Source organism: Macaca fascicularis, chromosome 3 (assembly GCF_037993035.2).
Source record: "Macaca fascicularis isolate 582-1 chromosome 3, T2T-MFA8v1.1".
Lineage (NCBI taxonomy): Eukaryota > Metazoa > Chordata > Mammalia > Primates > Cercopithecidae > Macaca > Macaca fascicularis.
The window spans coordinates 95,469,011-95,492,054 of NC_088377.1; the positions used below are offsets into that span (position 1 = coordinate 95,469,011).

The 23,044-nt window shown below is 41.1% G+C and overlaps 1 pseudogene; it reads left to right on the forward strand.

Moving 5' to 3' along the window:
* The first annotated feature begins 1,302 nt into the window (after positions 1-1,302).
* LOC135969764 (condensin complex subunit 1 pseudogene) lies at positions 1,303-13,176 on the forward strand (annotated as a pseudogene).
* Positions 13,177-23,044: the final 9,868 nt, after the last annotated feature.

Sequence of the window (23,044 nt, forward strand, 5' to 3'; positions counted from 1 at the left end):
TTTTCATAGTGTCTGGCAAGATACTCAGTGTTTGCTAGATAAAGGAAGAAATGTTGTCCAATTAAACATATTTGCAAACTTCCTTAAAACACAAAGGTCACTAGTGTAGGATTCACCCTGTGTAAAGGGCAAGTTGAATCCCATGTCTTAGATTCCTGCTTGCTCTCAGTTGCTGTTCGCACTTTCCCCTGCAGAGCAGAGCCATAGAATAATGAATATATAGCAAGCTGAGAAACTCTTTTTCTTGACATGACTCATACATGAATATTTGTCACACTGGATAAGGGAGATATTGAATGCAAACACAATTTTTTATGAAGACATTGAAATTTCTGATAATATAAGATTCTTTTATCCTTAATTGTGGTATTACGGATGACCTCTGGCTTTCCTGGAGGGACACTGTGGATAACAATATCAACTGTATCTCAGAGTATGCAATGCTTCCAGCTCAACTCAATGTCTCTAGTGTTGTTTTTAAAGTGAGAGGGTGTATATAATAATAGCTTGCTTGCTTTTGATTGCACAAGAGACTATTTTTGATATTGCTAAGGGTCCCTCTTCTACTTTTCTTTTTTAATCACTGAATGCTGAGGACACTCTAAGTGGAACAAGTCTTGAAGAACTTGTGTGAAACTTTGTTTAATGATAGAACTGAATGGCCCAACCTGATGTCGGGTACTTAGCCAATTAAAATTATTTCTCCAAAAGTATATGTCTATATTTTGGGCTCATTTTACAATAGCAATATGATTCTGGCGCTGTGCCCTTCACCAAGATGAAGTACCAGCTGAGCCTAATGGTCTAAACTGTCAACTCACCGGCTCTTTATTAATCCTGGGGAAGTGGCTCGCACCTCAGTCATTACTGCTCAATTAGGTAAATAATCATCACATTTATTCTCATTAGAGCACTGTCTTCACAGAAAGCTTTGGTCCTGAGATTTTCAATTAGTCTTAACAAGTTACAAATGCCACTAGTGTCTCCCTTTCTCCATTAGTCCCCCCAACCAAATAAAAATCTTGTGTCTAATTAAGGAAACCCAAGTCCTCATAAAACTTACTCTCTTTGCCTCGGTTGTATTCAGAAACCAAGAAGCTCATGAAGTGAGGCCAACTGGCTTACCTGAGTTGTTGGTTATCGCTGGGTGAGGAAAAAGTCCTGAGCTCAAAAGCACAAGCATCAGGTTCAGCAAGAACAAATGTTTTCTCGAAACAAGGCATTGAGCCTCCATTATTTCTCCTCCTCACTCCACTTAAGGGAACATTTCTTGAGGCATGGTAGCAGTTATCATTGCACAAGATGTACATCATTGCACAGCAGGAGGCTCAAACTGACTCTGAGTGTAAGTGTTAGGCATAGACAACTTGTTTTTTCTTTTAAAGGGTGCTATTTTCCTAATAAAAAGAATTCACAGAAATTATCTAGGATGTTTAGAAATCCAAGGGAAGGAGAGGAGAGTTCCATTTTCACTTACTCAAGATGCAAGCTCTTCAAATGTCTTTTTCCCCTTGCCCAAGGAGAGCTAAGTGGTAGCAGGCTGAGATGGAAGTGGTAAATTGTAACAAAAAATATTTTTTTCTCATCTCATTCTGCTGCAATCAGGTACAGACTTGTACAGAGGGAAGTGAGGCAGACATAGAGATATGCTGCTCAGATCCCCCCTTCAAGAATGACCTTGCTGTCCAGCTGTGAGGAATATGGTTTGCTGACATCCTTCAGCTGTTAGATTCCTCAGTGTTTGCCTCAGCTTTTTAGCTGGGATCACGCTATTCTTGGTACAACCTCTACCAATGACTAAGTTCCAGTAGAAAGGTCCAGTCATTTATATCCAACATGGAAATCCTAAAGGATTCCTGAGCTGGCAGAGACTTTCAGGTTAATGTCAGGCTCTGATGGGTCCTCTGGCCCAATCTTACTTCTTCCCTTTGCCTTCACAGGTGTGGCTTCTCCCCAAATTTTTGTATACCTGATTCTGTTTCAGCATCTGCTTCCCAGAGAATGCAGTGTGAAGCAGGAGGTAAGGGAGGAAGGGGGCCAAGATAATTTCATTTTCTAGGGATGGTCTTTGTGGTTGCCTCTGTTACATAATGTACGATCTTAGTAAAAATCCCATTTATTCAAAACTAAAGCCAGTGAGAAAGCTACTAGGATGCTAGAAATTACTATGTGATGATGACTGCTGAGTCTGTCTGCCAAGTAGCCTACATGCCCATCCTTAGGCATCACACTGGCTCCTCTTAGAGGTCTATAAGAATCACTGATTCTTTGTAGAGATGTTATTGAGGACATTTTAGTGCTGTTTCATCAAAGTACTGAATAGAAAGCTCCACAGTATCTGTTTTCTTGATCAAGAAACATCTTGCTGTGCATTTCCCTCAAGCTTACAACAAATTATATTTTTGTAATTTGCTTTGCCCTTAGTTTTAGCCGATAACTAGGAAGCACAAAATAAAACAATTGGTTGCAGTAACTTTGCAGTAACTCAAAGCCTAAATTTGATTTTTTTCCTCTGCAGTTATGATTTAATATTTTCCATGCCCTTTCTATTTCATTTTTTATTTTTCATTGTGTTGGATATGTTCTTACATTCATTGGCAGTACACAGCATGGCTACTGGAGCCTGATCGTGGGATTTTGAATGTTGGCTCTGCCACATGATAGCTGTGCTATCTTGGGCTTGCTCCCGACCACACCGAATCCCAGGTTCTTTGTAAAATTGTAATAATAAGAATGCCTGATTTATAGGGCTACTGTGAAGGTTAAATGAGATAGTGCATGTAAAATGCTTGCCCTATAAAACCTGGGTACCTGTTGTTGGTGCTGAATAGGGGCAATAACTAGACAGAGAGCTGTAAGAACTGAGGATGAGAGGGTGTATCTTAACGTAAGTCCTAGGCTCCTTGCCAACTTGCTAGAACAATGTTTTCTGCAAAAATTGACACATAAGAGGTAGAGGCTTTGTTTAAACTAGATCTACAATGAAGACTGGCTATTTTATTTGCTATAATGCATGCCAGATAATCCAATATATTTGATTAACACACTTGATCAATCTAATATATTAGATTCCCTCTATGGAAACAGTGGTGATTGAATTAACTGATGGCCACTAAGGTGAAAAGAACTAAGCCAATCCTTGAGAGACTAGAACACAAGATAGATTAGTTCAGGGATTGGACCACTGTTTATTAACTGGATTGCTACTTATGGGGTAATTCTGTGTTAGGATAGATGGTCCTGTGTAGGAAATTTGGCATGCCTGGACTGTGCTTACTACATGCCAGAAGTAACCCCTGCTGCCCCAGTCTTTGTGATAACTCCAAATATCCCACCATTTCCAAATGCCCCGGGACTGCCTCCTGTTAAGAACCATTGAGGTGTGGAAGGACATCTAGTGGTAGATTGGGAATATGACCCGGCGTCTCTAGGTCAGTTCCAGTTTATACCTGCCATGATTATGCCTGTGGCCCTTTCTCTCAAATATGCCCTGGTTTACTTGGCTCATTGGAGATGGCTGATTCCAGGCTTGGGGCTGGGAAAAGGACAAGATAAGCCTGGAACATCATGTTGTGCTGGCAAGTGAGGACATCCCCCAAAATGCTGAGAAACATGTCAACAGGAACATGCACCAAATTGTAGGGCTCTTCCTGACCCCAGTCAGCCATCTAGGCATAAAAAGTAATAACTATGGCAACCAATTATAACCCATGGAATAAAAGAAGAACCTATGATATAAATTTAAAAGTAGGAGAGAAGGGAAAGTTCTTCTTTAAAGTAGAGAGACTACTAATAAGTATAGAAGAAATAATGCAATTAGAAAAATCATCATTTGGAAACCTTTATAGCATTGATTCAGACAGGAATCTACACTGTGTGCTAAGTGTTTTGAGTGAAAGTTTAAGGAGTATCAGGATGGTTATATACTCTTAAAATACTTGTCAGTTGCAAAAGGAAAAGCAGTATCTTTACAGTGCAGAAATCTGACAATAACATCACTAGTAATGGGACGAATTGATGTACTGTGTCTGCTGATAATACATACTAAGAGGAACAAAGCATCATTCCTGGTGTATAACTCTCAACAGCACATAACCTCAATCTATTCATAAGGAAACATTACACAAACCCAAAGTGAGAGAAAATCCACAAAATATCTAACCTGTACTATTTTAAAATGTTGATGTCATAAGATACAAAGAAAGACCAAGGAACTGTTCTAAGTTAAAGAACACTAAAAGTACATGGTGACTGAATACAATACATGATTCAGAGTTTTCTTGTGCTAAAAAGGATGTTCTTGGGACAATTGGTGACATTTAAAGCAGGTTTGCTGATTACATGGGGCACTTTTAGATGGATGGATAGGTAGATAGGTAGGTATTATAGATAGACTGATAGAGGAAATGATAAAGCAAATATGAAAAATATTAACGTTTCAGGAATATGTGTACAGGGTACATGGTGGTATTTGTACTACTCTTAAAGATTTTCTGTAAACCTGAAATTATGTCAAAACAAGAAGCTAAAAATGAAAAATGTCCTCGTTGGGAAGACACATGATATGGTTGCTCAACCCGTAGGGGAAGAGCTGGCAGAATATGATGGCTGTGACCTCTGCACAGTACTGAAGATATGGGCAACATGTTGAGCAAGGGCTGCTGTTATATTGAGAAGTGAGCTTTAGTATTGTTCAGTAAGTTTCTTCTCGTTCAGACCAGTATAGGCTTTCCTGGTAAGCTACTGTGCAATGTATGTGTTAATTATTAGCTCAGAGAGAGATTCAGCAAGTGAGCTTATATCTGTTCCCACGAAACATCACAAACTTGACACTCTCTGGGGAGGTCTAGGACTCAGAAATTTAGATGCTAGTAAGAGCAAACAGACATAACAGATAACGAATACAAAGTGCCTACCACATGCTAACCACTGCTGCAGGTACTTTCTATAGAATAGCAAATTTAATCATCACCATAACCCTGTGGGATAGATGATATTTTTGCAATCTCCATTTTACAGATGAGGAAACTGAAGCATAGACTTGGTGAATAACTCACCCAAGTGTTAGTATGGAGGGGAGCTGGGATTGAAACACCAGTGAGGGTCATTCCAGAGGATGATTGCTCTGTTCACCACTCTACTCTTCTGCTTCCTGAGGGGCTCTGAGCAGTGAAAATCTTCTCTCCAGATTGTGCTTATGAAGCAAACGAGGTGTCTGGGATTAGACCACTAGGAGAGTCTGAGCTGTTGCACCCCATATTGGGGCAAAGTGGGTTGTTTGTGCTGAGTGGGGAATGGAGCCAAAGCTCAGAGGAGACATCGGAAGGTAGGAGCAGATATGCAGAGCAGACTAGCAGAACAGCTGCATGGCCGAAGAAAGCTGGAGGGTTGGGCCTAGGTTGGGTCACTAGATAGCAGAGTGAGAGGAAGCAATGCCCAGCCTAGTGGGTGGCTGATCAAGGCAGAAACTGGGGGGTCAGTGTAAGAACAGGCTGGGCTTCAGAGCCAGAACTCACACACAAAATATGTTGGATTTATTCCTTGGTAAAGCTGCGTGTTCCAGTGTGTCTGATAAGCCTTGGCCTCATCTCTCTGGTGGCACTCACCTTTTCCAAAAAGTAGCTAAGCCTCATCTTTGTCACTAAGGAAGTGGGGAACAAACACTGGCCGACACCTGCATCCCAGGCTGTGTGCTAGGTATTTACATGTATTATCTTACTTAACGCAATGTTTTGAATAAGTGTACCTGAGTCAAACTGCCTACTGTGCACATATATATTAGGTTGGTACAAAAGTAATTGCCATTTTTGCCACTAAAAGTAATGGCAATTACTTTTGCATCAACCTAATAGAAGGAGTGACTATTCAAAGTGTGAGCTCAACTTAGTGAAATTTGGATTGTATATTGCAGCTTGATGCAATTGTAATTAAATAGAATAATACAATTAGATAATTATTTACTCTAAATGAAATACAAATATAGGTACTCAAAACATCACAGGTATTAGAAAAAGCAGGCATGCTCTCTTCGAACCAGCATGGCAACTTTTGCATACAACAGGAAGCATCAAACTCAATGAACTATAGAGGCCAGCTTAGGCACAATTATAAACATAATTTCTTAATCATCATAACTATCTGAAAAGGCAGTCGTATAATTTCAGCCTTTTGTGTTTATTACAGGATTTAATTCAGTAAAGCATATAAAGCATGTGGCTCAGTGCCAGCCACGAGGGAATGCCTGGAACCTGCTCTGCTCATTTTCTCAAGAGAGAAACGAAGCTTGGTGAATGTAAGTAGTATATGGAAAGCCACGGAAATAACAAATGGTAGAGAGAGGATTTGAATCCAGGTCTCTAGACTTTGTCCTCTATTTTTGTGCAGCTTTCAAACTGTGAATAACTTTTACATATTTTACTGGTTAAAACATATTTTTTTAAAAAAGAAATATATGCCCGGACGCATGAAAATTATATGAAATTCAAATATCTGTGCCATAAACGAAGTTTTATTTACACAGCCAGGCCTGTTTGCTCATGTGTTGTCCATGGCTGCTTTCATGTTACAATGCCAGAGTTGGCTAGTTGACACAGAGGTCATAGGATCTGCAAAGCCTAAAATATTTAGTATCTGGTCCTTTACAGAGAAAGTTGGTTGACCCCTGCCCTAGACCTTAGGCCCCTGTTCTTTCCATTATTCTCAAGTGCTGGTGGATCCAGATCGGTTGTGACATTGCCAAATCTCCTGGCATTCTTGGGGAATTATTAAGCTGCCATGTAGGTTGCACTAAGTGCTCCCTGCTGGCTTGGATAGAAGAGTTTTGAAGGTGCCAGATGGGAACAGATTCGTTTCTTTCATCTTAACAAAAATCCAATCTCACTCTCTTTCATGTTCAAGAGCATTTGATTAATGAGGACATGAAGTGGGGGGAAGAAGAATCCGGGCTGTTGAGCTGGACTGAGCTGGCAGTTTCGGGTTCTCTCATTTCAGCCTCTCCTCCCCGTGTCTAGCAGGTGCCCTGAACTCCCAGCTGAGTGTAATTGGAGGCTGTGTAATTGGAGGGTGAATGCACAGGCTTTGTAGTCAGAGACCTGTATTTGTACTGTGATTCCCTACTTGCTAGGTGTATAGTTTCGCACACATTATTTAACGTCCTTCAGTCTCAGTTTCTGCAGGTCTGACATGGGCATAATGAGAATACCTATGGCTTTGAGTAATTTGGAGGATTAAATACAAACATATATGAAAAGATTTTTTTCCCAAAGAGGTGGCTCAGTGAGCATTCAGTAAATATTAGTTATTACTATTATTTTTTTTTTCTGCCTACTTGTCAGTAGGGAAGGAGCTAAGTTTCTGATCTAGTTTAAAAGCCCTTAAAGGTGTTTTAGGATGTTTTAGAAAAGTAATACATGCACATAGTACAAAATTCAGGTAGCACAAATAATAAAAATAAGCAGCTCACAAAATGATGTATCCTGGACTGTTCAAGGCAGTAGTATTCATAGCAGCCCTAAACTGGAAATGACCCAAATGCTCACCACTAGTGGAGCGAAAAAATCAACAGTGGTGTGTTCACACAGTAGAACACCATTCAATAAGGATAGTGAATAGTCTGCAACTATAGGCAACACTGTTGATGAATCTCCTGAATCGAATGCTGAGCAAAGTAAGTCAGAAACAAAAGCACACATACTGTAAGAGTCTATTTATGTAAAGAATTAAATCATTTGCTACGTTATATCCTTGACCTAAATCTCTGCATTCCTCCCTCCCACCCTGACTGACTCTGGTAACCACTGTTTTATGTATTTAATGAACAATCCTCAAATAACAAATGTTGGTGAGGATGAGGAGAAATGGAAACCTTTGTACACTGCTGGTGGGAATGCAAAACTGCAGTTGCTTAGAATGCTAACCACAGTGTTACCACATGACCCAGCCATTCTGCTCCTGGTTACATACTCAAGAGAAAAAACTGTCCACACAAGAAGTTGTACATAAATGTTTGTAGCAGCATTTTATTGCGAAGAGCCAAAAGGTAAAAACCACTGAAATATCCATCAACTGGTGAACGGATAAACAAAATGTGGTATACCCATATGATAGAATATTATTTAGCCATAAAAAATGAAATATGGATACATGCTACAACAAAAATGAACCATGAAAGTGTTAAGGGAAATCAATCACAAAATATGATATATTACATGATTCCATTTATATGAAATGTAGAGAATTGGACCTTCCTCTGGAGCCTCAGTAAATTTACTTAGTCTAAATGGGTCCAGGTGCTGGGGTGATTACCCTTATCTTGTCTCCTGCTAAATTACAGAGGTTTGGGGAGTTCCTTCAGACCTCCAATCAACTTGTTTGTGGAGGCCTAGGGAGTTTCTTCAGACCCCCAGTGAAATTTGTTTAATCTGATTAAACAATTTCATAGAGACAGGAAAGTTGACTAGAGTTGGGGAGGATGTAGGGTGGGAGTTATAGCTAAAAGGTATTCGCTTTCTTTTTGAGGTGATGAAAATATTTTAAAATTGACTTTGGTGATGGTTATACATATCTGTGAATATACTATAAGTCACTCAATTTTATACTTTCAATGGGTGAACTGTATTGTTATGTGAATATTTTAATAAAGCTGTTCATAAAAAGAAAAAATAAAGTATAAAATTAGGTGAAGCCTGTCTGGGCCTCAGAGCTGACTCTTGGTTGGGGGAAGAAGTGGTACTGGGAATTGGTGAGAGGAGGCATAGAGGCAGATGGGAACATTTCTTGATTTGGGTGGTAGTTACAATGGCATCTTCTGTTTGTGAAAATTCGTCAGCTGATACTTGTATGCACAGAATTGAACTTCATACTTCAATAAAAATAATAAAAACCAAAACTAAGAAAGGTACCCTTCTCCAACTATTGTTTGTCACTCAGTTCTTTTCTCAGAAGCAACCACTCTTACATCAAGCAGAATCTAGAGACAGGCTATTCAGAGATGGTTACTGATGTAGAAGAACATGTGTTCTTGTGTATATTGTATTTCTTGTCTTACTTTTATTTCCTGAGAATAAGTTTTGATAAACTTAGTCCTGTGTACAGCTGACCACCTACTACAAAGGGGGTGTAGACCTCAGAAAAGGACAGGGGGAGAAGAGGAGATAGGTGGAAGTTCTGATCCTGGGTGACCTTCTTGGACATGGCAAGGCTTCAACAAATGTTCATAAAACTGTCAAAGTTTTATGAATTTAAGGGCTTCAAAATGTCCAGGTTTTCTTCTAGTGTTGTTCTGAGATCCAGATTAAGTCTCTCATGCCTATTTTGTGTTTCAAACTCCAGGAATCCCTTTGGGCTTCTCTGATCCCCAAAGCCTTCTATTCTTTTTTCTTTCTTTTTAAAATTCATTTATAATTTTTTATTTATGTCTATTTTAAATTTATTTTTATTTTTGTAGGATTGCAGGTTTCTATATTTATTCTTTATTTTTTTCTTTCTTTTGCTCGGATTGCAGGTTTCTTTCATTTTTTTTTTTTGGAGAAGGAGTCTCTCTATGTTGCTCATGTTGTAGTGCAGTGGCTGTTCACTGGCATAATCCCACTACTGATCAGCATGGGAATTTTGACCCACTCTGTTTCCAACTTGGGCTGGTTCATCCTTCCTTAGGCAATCTAGTGGTTACCTGCTCCTGGGATCGGGGTAACCATACTGATGCCAAACTTAGTACAAACATCCAATCCACATAGTGCACTACAGCCCAGAGCTCTTGGGCTCAAGCGATCCTCCCACCTCAGCCTCCTGAGTAGCTGGGACTACAGGCATGTACCACCACACCTGGCTGGTCTTCTGTTCTTGTTGAGAACTCACCTGGGTTTGTAATTCAGAACTGCATTCATCTTCCTGGTGAAAGTATTTTCCTCATCTCAAAGTTGTGACATGATGGGATATTTGAATCTAGGACCACCGTGAAACACTGGGGAAGACATTCTCGTATTTCTGGCCTTTCATTCCTCCTGATTATTCCACTTTCGGCAGCATCAGCATCTCCAAATGTTAGTCATCCTCTAAGGCCCAATACAAGCTCCACCCACTCTGTGAAGTCCCCATTGGACCCTGATTTGCACCACTTCACGTAGGGCTTCTTTAAATACATGTCAATTACTATTGATTGCTGACTATTTGGTTTTGGGCACAATGCCATGTGCTGAGAATACAAGGAAGGAAACTCCATTCCTATCTTCAAATTGCTCACATTCTAGTGTTTCAGGGAGATATGAAATAATTAAAATACAGTGTTGCACAATATCTGTCCAAAAGAGGGATGATTGGCAAAATCTTCTGGGAAGGAACCAAGCGGACTAGGCAGGCTTCACAGAGTGCCTGTTCAGCTTTGTGTCTTGAGGAATGAGTAGTGCTTTGCTAGAGAGACCAGGTGAGAGAAGGGCATCCAGGTAGAGACACCAGTGTGTGCAAAGGCATGAAGTAAAGACTACAGGTTGTCATTTACTTATCATTTAATATGTCATTGGATTTATTAGTCTTTCCAACTAGATTGTGAGAGACTCGTGGAGAAGATTCCTAACTCAGGCTTCTCATTCCCCTTCTCCCAAACATCTAGTAAAATTCTGGACACTCGTAATTGTGGCAGGCCAGGTATCACTAACAACTCTTCCAGTACTGACTGAGTGGTTAAGTTAAATCTTAAAAGCCAGTGCCCTTATATGAAGGCTGGAATGTAACAAAAGCCCATCAAGAGTTTTACCTAGGCCTCTCCTGGGACTTAAAGCATGACAAAATAACAAAGGAATTCTTAACAGGACCCATTTAGGATTAAAGAAGTTTCTCTGGGGGTCTGAAGAAACTCCCTAGGCCTCCACAAACAAGTTGATTGGAGGTCTGAAGGAACTCCCCAAACCTCTGTAATTTAGCAGGAGACAAGATAAGGGTAATCACCCCAGCACCTGGATCCATTTAGACTAAGTAAATTTACTGAGACTCCAGAGGAAGGTCTTCAGGACTCAGACCTTAGTTATAGATTAAAAGAAGTTAACCATTTATATCTTTAGAAGAATGCACACTTACACGTAGACATATAGCTTAGAGGGTATATAAACTCTGGAAAACTTTGTAATTTTAAGTTGGTCTGGCAATAATTTCCAGGCCTTCTCCCTGTCACCAGTTGCAGAAAATAAAACTCTCTTCTGAAGTTTCCACAGGATTACCGGCTGGCCCAGCAGGTGTGCCATGCCATTGCCTACATCTCTGACAGTAGAAAGCCTTCTCTGGGCAAACGTCACCCCCTATTCCGGCTGCCTCAGGAACACAGGTTGTTTGAGTGACTGCGGGAGAGAGTCCCAAAAGGCTTTGTCCACCAGACCCACTCTGGATCCCATTCAAAGAGGTGGCAGTGACCCACATTTACCAACTGGCAGAGGGTCCCAAAGTGATCTGTGCCCAGATATGGCAGGGCTATGCAAAACAGGTCCTGGAGAAGCTAGAAGAGAAGAGAACTAGTCAGGAGGACCCAAAGAAGTCCCCTGCAATGCTCCCCACTTTCCTGTTGATGAGCTTGCTATCCTTGGCTGAACATGTGGCTCTGCAGCAGCTGGTCCACTTGGAGCAGGCAGTGAGTGGAGAGTTCTGTCAGTGCTGAGTTCTCCAGGAAAAACAGGAGCACAAGACCAAAAGATCCCAAGAAGAAGAATACAAGTTTTGAGACCACCATGGAGGAGGAGCTGGGGCTGGTTGGGGCAGCAGATGACACGGAGACAGAAATCATTCACGTCTTCTGTGAGATGGAACTGTTGGATGGCAAACAGACACTGGCTGCCTCTGTTCCACTCTTGTTTAAAGTCTGCAACAAGCCAGGCCTCTATAGCAACCCAGACCTCTCTGCAGCTGCTTTACCTGCCCTTGGCAAGTTCTGCATGATCAGTGCCACTTTCTGCGACTCCCAGCCTCATCTTCTGTTCACCATGCTAGAAAAGTCTCCACTACCTATTGTCTGGTCTAACCTCATGGTTGCCACTGGGGATCTGGCCATCTGCCTTCCCAATCTAGTGGACCCCTGGACTCCTCATGTATATGCTTACCTTCGGGACTCTGCTCAGCTAGTGTGGAAAACAGCAGGGCTGGTGATGACTCACCTGACCCTCAAGGACATGGTGAAGGTGAAGGGGCAGGTGAGTGAGATGGCAGTGCTGCTCATCGACCCTGAGCCTCAGATTGCTGCCCTGGCCAAGAAGTTCTTCAACAAGCTCTCCCACAAGGGCAGCAGAATCTATAATCTCCTTCCAGATATCATCAGTCACCTGTCAGGCCCCGAGCTGGGGATGGAGGAAGTGCCTTTTCACACCATTATGAAACACCTCCTCTCCTACATCATCACCAAAGACAAGCATACAAAGCCTCGTGGAAAAGCTGTGTCAGTGGTTCCACACGGCCTAAACTAAGCAGGTGCAGCGGGACCTGGCCTACTGTGTGTCACAGCTGCCCCTCACAGAGCAAGGCCTCCGCAAGATGCTTGGCAATTTTGACTGTTTTGGAGACAAACTGTCAGATGAGTCCATCTTCAGTGTTTTTTTGGTCAATTGTGGGCAAGCTGCAACATGGGGCCAAGCCTGAGGGCAAGGCTGTAATAGATGAATTTGAGCAAAAGCTTCAGGCCTGTCATACCAGAGGTTTGGATGGGATTGAGGAGCTTGAGATTAACCAAGCAGGTAGCCAGAGAGCGCCATCAGTCAAGAAACCATCCACTGTTTGTAGGCACCAGCCTCTGGCTTCTGCAGCCTCAGACGTGACTTTGTCACACCAGGGCCCTGCTGTACTGCCCTTCGGCATCCGAACACCCAGCAGCCAGCTTCCAGAAAGAAACCCAAAGTTGTCTTCTCAAGTGATGAGTCAAGTGAAGAAGATCTTTTAGCCTCGATGACAGAAGATGGGACACCGAAGAAAACAACGCCCGTTCTCAGAGCATCAGCTCGCAGGCACAGATCCTAGGAAGTCGTCTTGCCGGTTCCTGTCCTCCCTGTGCACGGTATCTTGTAGGGTGACCTGGAATTCTAATTCTGTTCCCCTTGTACAATATGTGCCTGTCTCCTTTTTCGGAAAAAAAAAAAAATACACGCTCTTTAAAGTGCAAGGCCTTTCTCTTAAATTAGGCTAACTGAACTGCGTGGAGCTGCTTTCACTTTGGAATATATGTTTGCCAGTCTCCTTGTTTTCTAATGAATCAATGTTTTTATATACTTAAAAAAAAAAAAAAAAAAAACCTCTCTTCCTCCCCAGTTCATTTGCATCTCGTTATTGGGCTACAAGAAACAGCAGCCCGACCCTCGGTTTGGTCCGGAAACAATATTGGACAGAAATAAAAGACTACAGGCAAACACGGAAAGAGTCATCTTAAAAGATTTAATTAAGGGCCTGAATTTAAAACATTCAGCAGATCCCCATTCTTAGAATGGGAATTTCTCATCAGCCTTGGAATATGCAGGAAACCTAAGGATATGAAATTTAACTTTGATTGTATCAGTTATTATAATCAGGGCCAAGCTGTGATTGGCAACTTGTCTCCCTTGTACTTTTCTGCCCTTATTCAACAACCCCCATTTGGGCCCCCAGGGCTTGCCTCTCAGGAAGACGTGAATTATTTTGAGTGTCATTGGGCCTGGCCTATGATATAGTCATTACCTGAATCCATTGTTTGCCAAGTAATTGCTTTGTGACTTTGGACAACTGACTTAGATATCTTGGGTCTTAGTTTCTACCTTATAAAATTAGGATGAGTATACTTACTTTGGGAAGGTTAAATGTCCCAAGTGTTTGAAACATTATAGGCTCCCAATAATGAACATCTTCCTTTACCTCTCCTCACTTCCGCTTTCTACCCCCTTCCTTTTTCCCTTGAAAGTTTTAGAAAGAGATTTTTTTTTTTTTTTTTTGAGACGGAGTCTCGCTCTGTCGCCGAGGCTGGAGTGCAGTGGCCAGATCTCAGCTCACTGCAAGCTCCGCCTCCCGGGTTCACGCCATTCTCCTGCCTCAGCCTCCGGAGTAGCTGGGACTACAGCGCCCGCCACCTCGCCCGGCTAGTTTTTTGTATTTTTAGTAGAGACGGGGTTTCACCGTGTTAGCCAGGATGGTCTCGATCTCCTGACCTTGTGATCCGCCCGTCTCGGCCTCCCAAAGTGCTGGGATTACAGGCTTGAGCCACCGCGCCTGGCCTAGAAAGAGATTTTTAAGACAAGAGATAAGGAGCTAGAGAATCAAGAGAAATGTTAAGACATTTTCCTGTGTACTGTATTTCATGCCATTATCCACACATTCCCCCATTCCCAGGCATTAAGACTGAGGTTGAAGGTTTAGGGTACAACATCAGGCTGAGAGCGGCCACACAGAGGCTCGGCATTGTTTGGGTTGCGCACATTGCAGAGGGAGAAACAGGTATTATTTATTTGCAAGGAGAGACCATTCACGGGGGCATGGTGCCTGTCACACACTCTTTCAAGGGTTGTCACCTGGGAGAAGCATTAGACTTTGAACTAATTCAAGACTGGGCTCAGGGTCTTTGCTCAATAATATCTTAGAGTTTCTAAGTAGCTTGCCTTAGGAGGAGGTGATTATCCCATCACTAGAGGTTATTAAGTAAAGATCCTCAGTTCCATTAGTCAGGGATTCGGGTACTGGGGGAAGATGAATGCAATGGCCTATGCTATGCCTCCCAGACATACATGTCTAGGATTCTGTTGTGATTGACAAATACTCCCCCTTCCCGCAATCCCACTCCCAGGCAGAAAAGGGAGTGGGATCCCCTACGCCAGCAAAGCCTCTTCCACCTGCTCAGCACCTCGCCCACACAAACTGAAAGAGTTCTCAGCTGTAAACAAATCAAACTGGCGAACTAGTTCTCCAGGGCTAATAACTGAAGCCACTTACTCTCTCAACAGCATTTTAATAGGGACATGAGACCTTGGCCCGGGAGTGACTTAGTAATGTAGGAATTCCAGGTGGTATGGCATGCAGAGAGGAACAGAATGGGCTGGCAGCTTGCCCAAGGTCACACATTCCAGAGTAAATAAAACCCAGCTGCCACCACCCCTAGTCTCATGCTCTGTCCCGAGGCTGCTTTCTGTCTGGTCACCTTGGGGACTTCCTGCCCCAATCTCAAGCTGTGCTAGTGACTGTGGCATGACCTGAGTGTGAAGTGGCTGTGATGGTGAGACCTGAAATAGTCCTCCCTCGCCGCCAGATGCTGGCATGAAGAATAGCAGCTTCATGGAATTTTACTTAATAGATATTATGCAAATGCTTAGAGCAATAACATTCCTCTCCATTACCAGGCTAATACTCCCAGTAAAGAGTGTGCCTTGATCCTGACGGTTTTATATTTTCTGGTTTGTCAGACTGAAATCAGGGTCTAACTGATGCCTATATGAAAGCATAACAGGTACATGACTGGCAGAGGTCCAACTCCTTTTTGTCTGAATTAGAGGCCCTTTTGCTGTGAGCTGGCAAGAGCTCCAGCTCCATGCACGTCAATTATGTTCTCTGGCCAAAAGCCTTGCTGCACAGTAAACAAGACTGGAGCCACAGTGAGCCTCATTTGTGATATGATCCCCATATAAAGAAGGCAGCGAGGCAGCAGTGTCCAGATCCCTTCTTTAACTCGTCCCACCCATCACCCCAGGTATAGGGTCCTGGAATCTGAGCATTCGTTACATATTTGTTTGTAGTTGTATAATAAAAATAACATTTGTCACGTTCTAAAACTGAAGTTAATTGCTAGTCAAAACTCCTACACTGCTAGATATCAAAAACTTAATTGCAGTCAAATAAGTGTTTATTCTTTGTCCTTGTAGTCATCTTTAAGCTTTAGAAAACTCATGCAGTAACAAGTCGCACATGTGCATGGGCGCTCGCGCGCGTGTATGTATGTGTGTGTGTGTGTGTCTAAGATGCCTGGCCCTTGGTGTCATCTCTTATCATTGGCATCTATTAAGATATCTCTGATTCCACCCTGCACTTAGCTGTCAGCAGATCAAAGTGGTGCCTCCTTGTTCCAACTGCAGGGTCTCTTTGGGCCACAGGCTTTGTCACAAAGGCATGGCTCTTGTTGCACAGAGTAAGTACATTCTTCTGATCCCTGCACCAGGCTGCAGGTGCAGAGACCCACAGTGGCTGTTTCAAGCTCTTTGCCTAGACACTCACATAGACATTTCTTCTCACTTTCAATATGCAGAAGAGGGCCCCTGTGCCTTACTCGCTCTCTGGACTCTCTTGAGAAAGTGGGTAGGGTGGGTTACAGATGCCCTTGCGTGTGACGTTCTCCAACCTGTAGCTCCTATCTCATGCCCCAAATCCTCTTCAGTGTCTGCCCTAGGTTAGGGTCTCTCTCTTAGAAATGCCTCCTTTTTTTTTTTTTTTTTTTTTTTGACTGACTCTTGTTCTGTCACCCAGGCTGGAGTGCAGTGGTGCAATCTCGGCTCACTGCAACCTCCACCTCCCAGGTTCAAGAGACTCCTCTGCCTCAGCCTCCTGAGTAGCTAGGACTGTAGGTGCGTGCCACCATGCCCAGCTAATTTTTGTATTTTAAATAGACACGGGGTTTCACCACGTTGGCGAGAATGGTCTCGATCTCTTGACCTCGTGATCCACCTGCCTCGGCCTCCCAAAGTGCTGGGATTACAGGCGTGAGTCACCGCACCCGGCCAGAAATGCCTCCATGTTTAAACTCTTGTCTCCTCCTCCCTACATACTCCTCACTCTTTCCCATTCTTGGATCCAGGTAGCTTGGTTTTCATTTTTCCTTCTAAATCACTTGAGACTCAAGACCAAGAAATAGACTACTTTGTTTTTCTCATTTCCTAATTAACCTGCATTGTGGCAGTAAAAGCCTTATGATACAGTTTTCCAAACAGAGAATTATGTAATGATAGAAATGCTAAGACAGGGATGGCTGGAGGGAGAACACTTGGTTAAGAAGCAAAAATATTAGAGCAGGTCCCCCCTTATCTGTGACGGATATGTTCGAGGAGTCCCAACTGCAGATAGTACTAAACCCTATATATACCATGTTTTCTCTTACACATACATACCTAACTATGATAAAATTTAATTTATAAATCACTCACATAAAGAAATGAACAACAATAATATACTGGTATCATATGATAAAGATAAAATATGCTGTAATAAAAGTTATGTGAATATGGGGTCATTCTCTCTCAAAACATCTTACTCTACTGCACTATTAACTGAAATCATGGAAAGTGAAACTGTGGATAAGGGAGAACTACTGAATACAGCTGCCATTTGATTCTTTCATTGCTTGCAATCTTTTTTGATTAGAATTCCAGAGAAAATTAGGCTCCATGGAAAATACATTGAACTTTCATTTTCTCAATTTTTCCAAGGTTGGCATCTAGGTAGAAACATTTTGGAGGCATAGGAAAGAAATAACTGATTGTATCTATGGATGCTCTAGTGAAGTGGTTCTGAGTGTGTAGTCTGAGGACGTCTGAGGGTCACTAAGACTCTGAATCCATTAGGCAAAAACTATTTTTATAATAGTACTAAGATTGTATTTGTCTTTTCACTTCCATTTTCTCATGAGTGTACTATGACTTTTGGAAAACTCAACTGTGTAAACATGAACATCTGTGTACACACAGAAATCAGATGTGTAAAGATTGCATATATTGTAAACAGTATTATATAATATTTAAAAATAGGCCAGAGATGGTGGCTCACACCTGTAATCCCAGCAATTTGGGAGACCAAAGCAGGAGGACTGTTTGTGACCAAGAGTTTGAGGCCAGCCTGGGAAACACAGTGAGACCCCATCTCCAGGAAAAAAAAAAAAATTAGCCGGGTTTGGTGGTGCATACCTATAGTTCCAGCTACTTGGGAGCCTGAGGTGGGAGGATGGCTTGAGCCTAGGAGTTCAAGTCTGCAGTGAGCTATGGTCATGCCACTGCACTTCAGCCCTGGTGACAGAGCAAAACCCTATCTCTAACTAAATAAATTAATAGATAGTATATTAAAAGAAATTAAGCAGAAAATTGCAAGTTCGATGAAAGAGGAATTCTCTAATTTACCAGATACATTTAAATAAGAACAAAATAGAACTTCTAGAAATGAAACAAAATTGTAATAAAGTTAGAATCTCAATGAATATGTTGATTAGAAGGTTGGAACCAATAAAAAGAGAAACAGTAAACTTGATGATTGGGCCAAATAAATTACTCAAAAAGCAATAGAAAGAGACAAAGATAGATCAAAGAGGAGTGAAGAGGCATAATGAGTAGGATGAGAAAGTCCAACAAAAATCCCATTGGAATTCCAGAAGAAGATAATAAAGAGGATGGGAAAGAGGCACTGAGGTGGTGACTAGGAATTTTTCTATAGTAGGTAAAGGATGCCAATATAGTTGTCCCTTTGTATATATGGGGTTATTGGTTTCCATGGATATCCTTCCATGGATACTAAAATCCCTGAAATAAAATGATGTTATATTTGCATATGTTAACCTAGCTTAAATTATCTCTAGATTACTTTTAATTCCTAATACAATGTAAGTCCTGTGTAAATTGTTATACTTTATTGTTTAGAAAATTGTGACAAGAAGAAAGTCTGAACGTGATCAGTATAGATACATTTTTTTCTGAATATTTTCAATTCACAATTGGTTGAATCCATAAATGCAGAACCCATGGATACAAAGGGCCAACTGTACTCAGATACTGAAAACATGACAAAGTCTGGTTTTAAATAATACATACTCTTGTCAAACAATGCCACAGCTTTCGGATGGGGAACTAGTTTTACAGAGATGACGGATGTTGTTTTGAATCACAAACCTGATTGATTATTTATCATAAGCAGAAGACCTTGGGGATGAGGGATTCCCAATGGGACAACTAGAGATTCAAACATGAAGAAGGAATGGGGAGACTTCACCTGGGTCCAAGAGTAACACTAGAAGCACGTCCAGCCATCTGCATTCATTTTGACAGTTCAATGGACATCTATTGAATCCCTGCTAGGTGCCAGAAAGTCACCCAGTAAAACTGGGGTCCTTCCCATTTCCTCTGCTCTTCCTGCTCCTTTTATCCTGAGGCCCACTGCTACCAGACACAACGTTGGGCACATGTAGACTTGCTCTCAAAAAAGAAGAAAAAGGAAGCACCTAAAACAAAAGCATAAAATTTTAAAACAACAATAAAATGGTATACCAGACAAATATTAGTTAAGAAAGATTATGTAGCGACATCAATATAAGATAAAAATCTTTTTTAATGCTAAAAGCATTACTAGAGATAAAGAGAACTACTGTATATTGATTGCTAGTTAAATTCACCAGGAAGATGTAGCAATTCTAAGCCCATTAGAATAAATAAAGTAAGAAAATAATAGAACTATGGGAGAAAAAGATAAATCCACCACCAGAACTTCAGATTTTAGCAAATTCTCTTATTTACTTAAAGATGGAATAGATAATTATAATCAGCAAGGATAGAGCAGATTTTAACTATACAGCAAAAAAACTTGACCTAATGTAAACATATAAACTAATACTTCTCAAATCGGCTGAACACATGTATTCAAGGGTACATAGAAGAGTATCAGATTATTATAAATTAGACCATATGTCATTTCATCTAATTCAAAAAAACTAAAACATACAAGAAAGTAAGCTAGAAAATGATAACAAAAATATAACTAGACAAGCCTGGTACTTTTGAAAATTTAAAAGTACACTTCTAAGTAAAAGTTGCCCAAAAAGAAATCATAATAAAAATGATAGATTCATTGATCATAATGAGATGGTAATGAAAATAACACATGATCTAATCTTCAACAAAACTGATACGAGGTTAGGAGTTCAAGACCAGCCTGGCCAAGATGGTTAAACCCCGTCTGTACTAAAAAATACAAAAATTAGCCAGTCATGGTTAGTGGGTACCTGTAATCCCAGCTACTTGAGAGACTGAGACAGAGAATTGCTTGAACCCAGGAGGAGGAGGTTGCAGTGAGCCAAGATCAGACCACTGCACTCCAGCTTGGGCGACAGAGTGGGATTCCATCTCAAAAAAAAAAAAAAAAAAGAGAGAGAGAGAAAGAAAACAAGTTATGGGGAAAAGACTCCTGATTTAATAAATAGTGCTAAGATAAATGGCTAGCCACAGGCAGAAGATTGAAGCTGGACTCCTTCCTTACACCATATACAATAATAAACTCAGATAGATTAAAGATTTAAATGTAAAACCCAAAACTATAGAAACCCTGGAAGACAATGTAGGTGATACCATCCTGGTTACAGGAATGGGCAAAGATTTCATGACAAAGACACCAAAAGGAATCACAACAAAAACAAACATTGACAAGTGGGATCTAATTAAAGTTAAGAGTTTCTGCACAGCAAAACAAACTATCAACAGAGTAAAAAGACACCCTACAGAATAGGAGAAAATATTTCAAACTCTCATTTGACAAAGTTTTAATATCTAGCACTTATAAGAAACTTAAACAAATTTATAAGAGAAAAACAACCCCATTAAAAAGGACGTGAACAGACACTTTTCAAAAGAAGAGATACATGCAGCCAACAAGCACATGAAATAAAGCTCAATATCACTGATTATTAGAGAAATACAAATCAAAATCAGTGAAATAGCATCTCACATCCATCAGAATGGCTATTACTAAAAAGTCAAAAAATAACAGATGCTGGTGAGGTTGCAGAGAAAAGAGAAGAATTATACACTGTTGGTGGGAGTGTAAACCAATGTGGAACTCAGTATGACAATTCAAAGAGATGAAAGCAAGGCTACCATTTGACCCAGCATTTCCATTACTGGATATATACCTGGAGAAATATAAATCATTCTACCATAAAGACACATGCATACAAATGTTCATTGCAGTAGTATTCACAATAGCAAAGACATGGACTCAACCTAAATGCCCATCAATGACAGTTTGGATAAAGGAAATGTAGTACATATACATCATGGGATACCATACAATCATAAAAAGAATGAGATCATGTATTTTGTGGGAACATGGATGAAGCTGGAGGATATTATGCTTAGCAAACTAATGCAGGAATAGAAAACCAAATACCACATGTTCCCACTTACAAGTGGGAGCTAAATGATGAGAACTTATGAACACAAAGAAGGAAACAACAGACACTGTAGTCTACTTGAAAGTGGAGGGTGGGAGGAGGGAGAGGAGCAGGAAAGGTAACTATTGGGTACTGGGCTTAATATCTAGGTGATGAAATAATCTACACAACAAACCCCTGTGACATGAGTTTTCCTATGTAACAAACATTCACATGCACCCCCAAACCTAAAAAAAAAAAAAGGAGAGAGATTGAGAGAATAACACATAATAATTTGTGAGATGATGAAACTAAAAAATCCTTGAGAAAAACTTATGGTTCCTAACTGCTTATATTAGAGAAGAAGAAAGTGAAAATAAACTATCTAAGCATCTAATTTGACAAGTTAAAAAAAGGTGCAATTGATTTTGCCAAAAACAGCAGAGTAGGGAACTCTAAGGCTCCATACATCCAGCAACAAATGCTGGCAAAAACTAGTAGAATCAACTTTCACAGAACGAGGAAACACAGTGAAAAACTAACAACAACCAGGGGAAGCTTAATGAAGAAAGAAGCTGCTGCATTGTGATAAGAGGGTGTTAGAGCATTTAAAATTGCCTGCTTGCCACCCCTCCTCCCCAGAGTAATGGTGGCCATGAAGATACTGTTCTAGTTTGCTAATGTCACAGGGGACAGTATAGACTTTATTCTTGAAGAGTTTTGGTTGTGTGTTTTGACCTGTCTGGCAGCTCCCTGAAGGATCAGTGCAAAGTGTGCCTTTGTTTTACTTAACTTAGAATATTCCCAGGGTCCCTGAAGGATCAGTACAAAGTGTGCCTTTGTTTTACCTAACTTGGAATATTCCCAGGGTCATAGAGCTTCCTGAGTCACATTTGCTAAAAATATTTAAAGCCAAAGGTACTGTCCACAGCAGCTTGGAGCAAGTGATAACAGTCAGGACAAACAATAGATCAAGAATCCTAGGAAGGGCCGGGCGCGGTGGCTCACGCCTGTAATCCCAGCACTTTGGAAGGCCGAGGCGGGCGGATCACAAGGTCAGGAGATCGAGACCATGGTGAAACCCCGTCTCTACTAAAAATAGAAAAAAATTAGCCGGGCGCAGTGGCGGGCGCCTGTAGTCCCAGCTACTCGGAGGCTGAGGCCGGAGAATGGCGTGAACCCGGGAGGCGGAGCTCCAGCCTGGGTGACAGAGCGAGACTCCGTCTCAAAAAAAAAAAAAAAAAAAAAAAAAAAAAAGAATCCTAGGAAGAATGAGGTTGGTAAAGAAGATATATGGGGGAATAACAATTTTCAAAAGCACTAATATGTACAAGTAAATCAAGGAGATCAAATGCATACTCAGGACTGAATAAACTCTCAAAAAAGACATGAGAAGACCCTGAGCTTTCACCTCTGGGTGAAAGCTTAGAGGAAGGCAGAGAAAGGGACAGAAGGCATATTTAAAGAAATAATGGCCAAAACCTTCCCAAATGACACAAATCTACACATGCAAGAAGCCTGATGAACTCCAAGAAGGAGAAACTTACAGATATCCATACCAAGACACCATATTACTAAATTTTTGAAAGACGAAAGACTAAGAGACAATCCTAAAAGTAACAAAAAATAAATGACTTGTCATGTACAAGAGCTCCTCCGTAAGATTGACAGTAGGTTTCTCTTCAGGAATTATGGAGGCCATAAGGCAATGGGATAACATATTTAAGGTGCTGAAAGAAAAATGATCCTGTCAATCAAGAATTCCACATCCAAGTTTTACAGAGGATCATGGTGGACAGGAGGCAGGACTAGATTGCAGCTCTCACTCAGATGGACAGAGCAGCATGTGGAGTCTTGCTTCAAGAACTCTTGCTCCAGAATGACTGCAGGAATAAATCAGGAAAGCTGAGAGAACCCATAGACCCTCTGCAGGAAGTGGATTGTTCCTGCAAG